Consider the following 8,052-nt stretch of genomic DNA (forward strand, 5'->3'; position numbering starts at 1 on the left):
AGCTTTGCCTTCAAGGGCAGGTACATCTTTTCCTGGCTGGGAACTGGAATTACAGCCCCTGGCAGTGTGTGCCATGGATCCCAGAGGGGCATTCCCGAGGCTCCCAGGGTGCTGCTCCTGCCGTGCCTCACAAGGAGCTGTGCAGGGCAGGGGACAAGGTGCAGCAGCTCCGTGGGCTCCTGCAGCACGCAGCAAAGGTGGTTTTGCTGGACATTTCCCAGCACATTCCCTGTAGATGGAGGGAGGAAAGGGAAGCGAGTCCCTGACAGAATCCCAGAACGATTGGGGTAGGAACGGAGCCTGCCCGCGGGTTTCGATCCCGGGAGGGAGAGACGCCTCAGCCCCAGCGAAGGCGCAAATGAGACCATGGGAGCGCAACCTGCGGATTTGACTGAACATGGATTGAACTGAACCAGAAATGGGAAGGAGAAAGGGAGAGGAAGAAATAGTAAAGGGATCTCAGAGAGAGAGAAAGAAATCGGAAAAAGGTCTCAGAGGGACAGAAAGAAATCGGGAAAAGGTCTCAGAGAGACAGAAAGAAATAGTAAAGGGATCTCATAGAGAGAAAAAAATCGGAAAAGGTCTCAGAGAGACAGAAAGAAATAGTAAAGGGATCTCAGAGAGAGAGAAAGAAATCGGAAAAGGTCTCAGAGGGACAGAAAGAAATAGGAGAAGGCTCCGGCCCGGCCTCCGCAGCTCCCCGGGACACCCGCCGGGCGCAGCGCCGCTCACAGTTCCAGCCAATCAGAGAAGGCGCTGAACAATTTCCAGCCAACCAGAGCTCTTCTCGCCGATGAGTCACCAGTTGCCGGGCGGCCCCGCAGCGCCCCGCGGCCCCGGAGCGGAGTTCGGGGCTCGGGCCGGGGGGACGGACCCGCCCCGGGGGGGTCCCCGAGCCCCCTGCCCGCCCCGGGGCCGGCCGGGGGCTCCCCCACCCACAGCCGGGGCTGCGGGGCCGCGGGCAGAGGGCGGGAAAGGGAGCTCCGGGCTGCAGCGGAGGGGCTGCGGGAGGAGGAGGAGGGACAGGAGGAGCGGCGGGAGCAGGAGCGGGAGAATCCCGCCGCTCGCACCGCCCGTACGCCGGGGCTGCAGCACCCCCTGCCCCGCCAGCATCGCCCCAGCCCCGAGCCGCAGGGCAGGGGGAGGCCGAGCTCGCCCCGGCTCTATCGAGGGGTCTCCGGGAGGATTTTTCTGGAGAGCGCTCGGAGCCGGTCCGGGCTCCCCAAGAGGAGCTTTTTCGGGGGGAGAGGAGCTGTGATCGCCCCTCGGAGGGTCCCGGGGCACCACGCGGGGCTGGCCCGGTGCTGACAGGGCGGGACATTGGTTTTGGGGATCCCCGTGAGAGCCGGGGCTGTGGAACGTGGGACCCCCGGGGCGGCAGAGGGGAAGGGGCGGTACCGGAGCTGGGGGACCCCCGGCAGCCGGAGATGAGGCGGGGACGGGACCCCTGAGCCTGGCAGGGCCTGTCCTGGGGTGACCTCACGATGCTCGTACCCCCATTGGTCCGTTTGGCCCCGAAATGAGTTCTGCACCTTCAGGGCTGGTTCTGAGAGCGAAGAGGGGGAGGAAGAAGCGCGCAGTTTGTTTTCAGGAGCTGCACTCACCCCTCCACATTCCGGCTCCTGGGCTGCTGAGATGCCTTAAGGAGCTGGGACAGAGGCCAGACGGAGCCAAGAGGAATAAAGAGGATATTTATTGAAGTGCCTTCAAAGGCCACACCCCGGCAGTACTGGAGCCAGGGTCGGGGCTCTGCCCGGATGGCTCCGAGATGGAAGCAAAGGAGGCCTTGGTCATGAGATCTCACATTTTTATAAGTGTTAGTCCATTTCCATACAGGATTTAACTGCCCAAGTAATAGCTTCAAATTATGAAGTTTCATCCTCCTTGCTTGCCTGCCCTATGCTTTTCCTGTTGTTTGTGCTTTGGGCCTGAAGTTTGAAGAGATTGTCCTTGACTCTCCAGCTAGAACAGGATTGTTTTGTCTTAACCACCCTGTGAAAAGATCCCAGGAACACCTAATATAGAGCTAGAAGCTGCACACCAAAACAGAACAGAAAAACTTAAACCTGAGGTATCAGTTGTCTGCCAACAGACAGACAGTGGGACAGAGCTCTCCTTTGCTTTTAGTTAGTTTTTAGCTCGCTGAGGCAGAGAAGTTCCCTGGGCTGTGGTTTTTCTTTTTCTTTGGAGCTGTTTAAACCTGCTCTGGACTGAACACCAGAAGAGCACCGACAGCTCACACCTGTGGGTCACTGGGCTGGACCTGGGCCAAGGAGGGACTGATCAGAGACTGAGTGAGCCGAGCTACAGCCCACGGAGGGACTTTCTGAGTTTGTCATCTCTTTTGGAGCAACAACAGGTTTTATTGTTTAATATTGTTCGGTTTTTTTTTGTGCTGGTGAATGCTTTGCCTGTAAAATAAACAGTTTTTTTCTACTTTTCTCCAAGGAAATCTTTTCCTGAACTGGTGGGGGAGAGGCCACTTGAATCTGCTTTCTAGAAAATCCCCTTTGGGGGTTTTCTCCCAGATTTGCCCTAAACCAGGACAGGGTGGTGGGGAGAGGGGGGGAGCCCCAAGTGCCTGGACCCAGTGGGGAGGCTGGAGAGGGGGACCCTTGCACTGCACAACCCCCCAGCATCCCTAAGCAGGACCCTGGAGAAGGGGGATCCCCAGGGCCCATGAGGATCCCCAGCAGCCCTGACACGGGGGACACCAGAACCCCAGAGGGATGAGACTGGAAATGGGACACTCCTGGTGGCTCTTTTTGATCCACTTGTGATTTTTGGAGGTTTTTATGGACACCAGGAGACTTCTGGAGATGGATTTGGGCACAGCTTGTTTTTCGTCAAACCAGGATTTCGCATTCCCAAACTTTGGCTGGATGAAGGAGGAGGCTGTGAGGAAGAGGAGATGGCCCAGGACACCCAGGCAGGTGAGGAGGAAGTCAGTGCCCCTTTCCCCCTCTCTCCTGCTCCATCTCCCAGCCCAGCACAGCCCCGGCTGCAGGACAGCCCCGCTGCCGGTGCCCTCCTGCCGGGGACGCACTGGGGGGATCTCCTTGCCCTTCCCTGTGGCACGGAGGCAAATCCCATCCTCTCCTTGTCCTTCCTCCCCCAGAGCAGGAGCTGAGGGTGGAGAGCAGGGAGGACAAATCCCCACAGCAGAACATCATGGAAGAGGCTGTTTTGAGTGGCTCCATGGCAGAGGAATCGAATGGGGAGGAAAAACCCTGGAGATCCCGCACGAGGAGGGGCTGCAAACCCAGCCCAGGGTGTCTGAGGAGGAAAGCCCCACCCTGTGCCAGGGAGGTGGACAGAGTTTCAGCCAGGGCTCAGAGCTGGTGGTCCCCGAGCAGCTTCATGACAGGGAGAGGCCCTGTGAGTGCTCGGAGTGTGGGAAGAACTTCAGGAAGAGTTTTGACCTGATCTGCCACCAGAGGATCCACACTGGGGAACGGCCTTACGAGTGTGGGGAGTGTGGGAAGGGCTTCAGCCACAGGTCCGACCTGATTGTCCACCAGAGGTTCCACACTGGGGAGAGGCCCTACGAGTGTCCTGAGTGTGGGAAGAGGTTTCACACCAGCTCCCATCTCCTTGTACATCAGCGGATTCACAGACAGGAGAGGCCCTTCCGCTGCTCCGACTGCAGGATGGGCTACAAGCACAACTCCACCCTCGTCACCCACCGGCGCATCCACACCGGGGAGAGGCCCTACGAGTGTCCCCGGTGTGGGAAGAGCTTCTCAGACCGCTCATTCTTTACCCGGCACCAGCGGAGGCACCGGTAAGGGAAGCCCTGCGAGAACCCCGCCTGCAGGAAGAGCTTCGTGCGCTGCTCCAGCTCCATCCCCATCAGAGGACCCACCCTGGTCAGAGCCCTGGTGACCCACATGCCCTGTGATACACAGAGGGAAGTGGCTGCTGTTCCTTTTATTTTACCTCTTATTGTCTTTTATCGTCCTCCCTTCCAAACACAGAAAATTGGGGTAAAAATCAACAAATTCATCAAAGGTATCTAAAGCCTCACATCTTACTTGTGTTTTGGGGAATCTTGGATTCCAGGAGATACCTGTGAGGATACGGGGGGGTTTGGGGACTATTTGGTTTAGTTGTCTTTATTTCTTGGCACTCCAAAAGATGAGAGGGACTGATCTGTCTGCTCAAAGCCACTCAGTGCCACAAAAATCTACTGAATCCCACCCCAAAATTACTTGATTCCACTGCCTCTCAGGGTGAAATTGGGTTGGAAGGGGATTGGGCAAAGCGGGATGCAAATCAGGAGGGGTGAGGTGAGCATTGGGTGGGGCAGGAAGGGTGGAATGGGGATTGGGAGGTGTGAAATGGGAAAAGTACAGCTTGGGAAGGGGTCTTGATGTCCAGGAGGGGTGGGATGGGTTGGGATAGGGATTAGGGAGGTGGTCTGGGGTCTAGAATGAGACAGAGGAAGTTTGGGGATGATTAAGGTAGGGGGAGTGTCGGAACTTAAACTGTCCCTCAGACATTTTTTGGGGTTCCAGGCCTTGGTCAGAAGCATTTTAGACCCTGGCAAGCAGCTGAAAACAGCTGTGATTTTGAGTTTGAGCCATGGAATGAGTTACCAACTTTGAAGGTGGAACAAGCGGTCACAGAGGGTTAGATGGAATAGTAAAAGTAGTTACAAATTAGAGGGGAAAATTTTTTAGTATTGTACAGGGGGGTTTTAACACCTGTACAGGGGGGTTTTACTTTGTACAGGGGGGTCAGGAGTTCTAAGATGGAGGAAAGTGGGCCTGATCCTGTTCTTCCTCCTTCTTCTTCCTTATCTCCATGTTCTTGGTGATGTTGGCACTCACAGATTGGTTTAGAGTAGAAGAGCACATTGTAACATGGATAGTAGGTATTGGGGAAAATCTGTAAACATATAACACGTAATATATCATATAAAAGATAGCAGCAGCCCTGGGCGGGGGGAGAGACGACGAACACACCGGACAGTGAGGGTGTCAGGAGTGTGTGAATCTCTGCCTGGGCCGCTGACCAAAGCAGCCGCAGCGGGCGAGGACAATCTTTTAGATAACTAGCAATAAACTGCCTTGAGACTGAACAACAAGAGGCTGCGGAGTTTTTCTTTGGAAGCAAAGGTTGGAGGAGAGACTTTACCACCACACGAGACCCCCGAATCAAACCCGGGGTTCTCACACATTACCAGCAGGGATGGTATAATGAACATCCTTTTAATCTTGGGGTTTTGTCTGGTAACGAGCAATAATTTTTAAACACTGGATTTGATCATTTAAAAACAAGTGGAAGTTCTTCACTGATGAACACACATGCTGTTAATTGGCCAGTTGAAAATGCTGGTTACACAGGGCCTCCCAAAGTAGCAAACCAGAGCTTTTATTTGTTTGTACTGACAGTGTTTGAAAAAAATATATATTTATGAGCTGTTTTTGTTTGTCAGTCTTCCTGGGAAACATTTTTGTCAACTCAGAACAGCAGCGAAAGCTGAGTTTAATAAAGAAAACCTTCCAAAACCAGCCTTTCTTACTCTCTCTGTGAACCTACTCAGGTAACAATGTTTATGTTGACTGCTGATAGCAAAAGGGGTGGGATATTTGTAGAGCCTCTGCAGCTTGTTCTCCATACACTTTAAATTGCCTGTTGACTTAGGAGAGTTACATTTGCCAGCCTAAGACCAAAGTCTTTGTAGGAGATGACGGGGATCAGATTTCATTTCAGTGGGATTTGGCATTAGGTACCAATTTCCTACTGATTTGTTTTTTTCTAGCAGGAGTTCAGCTGCTGTTTGGAAAACCTCATGTGTTTTGATAGAAAATAAACTTTGGTCCACGACAAATCCAGGGCTTGATTTGAACAAATTGTCATGGAACAGAGAGATCCACGCTCTGAGGAGCGCCATGCCAAGGTACCCAGCGCCACCCAAAATCAGCCCTTGGCACCTTGTCACTTACAGTGCTGGCTGTTATTTAAAACCACCTGATGAGTCTGGAAACCTCAGAGGCAAGAAGAGAAATCCTTTTAGCTGTGCTGCTTGTTTGACCACAGAGGTCAGCGTTCAGCAGTGCCCTTGCAGAGCTGCCCCTCGCTGTCAGGGCTGTCAGACCAGTTCTGATTTCGGTCACCGAAATGCGTTTTGTTGTAACTTCATAGGGCAGACTGCCCAAAAGGCACAATAATCAGTATCTCTGAGTGAGTTTAGCTGCTAAGGGTTTCTGAGTGCAGCCACAAGGAGGAGCTGGGATTTGTTGGATGAGAGCGGAGCTGCTCCTTTCTACACGCGGGAGGAGTAACTGGCTCAGAACTTCTGCTTGTGGACTGATCACAAAAGGAACAGAAAAAAGCCTGTCAGTCCCAGCACTCAGCTAAAACTGGTCCTGGGGTATCCTTAAAATATTGCAGAACAGCCTTTGGTGAAGTAGAAGGATGCAGAGCTTTGGAAAATCTGCAACTTGAAAAATGATAGGAGCCAGCAGAAATTGTTTCCATCTTGATCCAGGCTCAACTTGGTCATGGTGTCCACCTCCGTAGGAAATGTCCTTTCATGCACTGGGATAGGAGACCAATAAACTGTATTTCAACTAGCAAAATGCAGAGAGCAGTTTGCCTTTTCTAAATTCCATAGAAAATACCAGGGAGATGCACAACAGTCCTGGGTCCTGGAATTCCTGCCCCGACAGAGCGATTCCCTGCTTCACTAGAAGCAGTTTGAGATTTGATGCACTGCCCTGGCCTCCAGCTGCCATTCAGATGGGCTTGAGCCCCCCACCTGATATTTGGGGAGACATCTTGGGCATCCTGCATGTCCCAGGTGCCACTGGGGAGCCAGACCCTGTTGGATTAAGTTCTTTTCTGACCCAGAGATGGGGCAATTGAGACATGTTTTAAAAACTTTTATTCCATTTCCAGTCTCGTGAGAAGGGTGAGACAATACAGATGTTATAATTCACCCAAGACAATCAGAAGCTGTTTTTTAATTATAATACCCTATAAGTATTTCTTGGCCTATCAGCTTTTGCCACACCTTGCTGTAGATGCCTTAAAGCAAATCATCTAAAATTACCCTTCGTGGGTCCTACTCCAGTGCATCTTTCATAGTTCTATTTCTCCAAAGCATCTAGGTTATTTGCAAGGCCATCCTTTGAGACTCGTTTCTAGTCCCATTTCTCTCTCAACAATGTCTGTCCTGTTCCATGGCATTTCTAAGTCAGCACTTCTTATCTCAAGGTTTACATGCAGATCTGTGAGCCTTCTGTCAGGCTTGGAGAATTCTCTACAAATCCATTTCCCACGGGCATCGTGCATGGCCCAGGTGCCGCTGGGGAGCTAAACCCTGCCCATGTCCAGGGAATGTCCATCAGCCTCCCGGGAAGCGCTGGCTGCAGGAGAGCCCAGCCAACACCAGATGCCACTGTTCCCTCAGCATGGGAAAAATCCTGTTTATGATGCAGGGGAATTATTCCCAACTTTTTCCTGCATGCATCGGGTCTCTGGAGCCCGCAAGAACTGGCTTTCTGTTAAATGTTGGGGTTTAGACATTCACTAATGACTCTGATGCCTTCCAGGAGACGGTGCCCAGCCCATCTCTCTTCCAGGACCTGCTCCTGCTTGGAAGTGCCACTTGGCCTGAGGCTGGCTGCTGCAGGGATTAGCATGTTCACTAAGAACATTTTTTTTTCTAAGTAGAGGGTGATTTTGGTATCCCTTCCTTCAATCAGAAAAGGAAAAAGACCAAGAATTCTTTAAAATGGGTGATGTGAGAGGGTTTAAAGTACATCTGGGTTCACTTGGCTTTCAGATATTTTTTCCCCTTCAGCTTGACATTGTATTTAGCTAATATGCCATCAGAAAAGAAAGAAAGAAAGAAAAAAGGGAGTTTTGTTTTTAACGTAAGCCATGGTTATGCTTCACTTGGATTTCTTCTCCTAGAATCACAGGATGGCTGGGTTTAGAAGAGACCTGAAAGATGACCCCTGCCAGGGGCAGGGACACCTTCCACTATCCTTGGTTGCTCCAAGCCCCGTTCAACCTGGCCTGGAACACTTCCAGCGATGT

At 52.2% G+C, this 8,052-nt stretch overlaps 1 long non-coding RNA gene across 1 annotated transcript in view; it reads left to right on the top strand.

Moving 5' to 3' along the window:
• The window catches only part of LOC121470381 (uncharacterized), a 256,297-nt gene that overhangs the window by 243,218 nt on the left and 5,027 nt on the right, over positions 1–8,052 (top strand). The window lies entirely within an intron of this gene.

Source organism: Taeniopygia guttata, chromosome 8, assembly GCF_048771995.1.
Source record: "Taeniopygia guttata chromosome 8, bTaeGut7.mat, whole genome shotgun sequence".
Lineage (NCBI taxonomy): Eukaryota > Metazoa > Chordata > Aves > Passeriformes > Estrildidae > Taeniopygia > Taeniopygia guttata.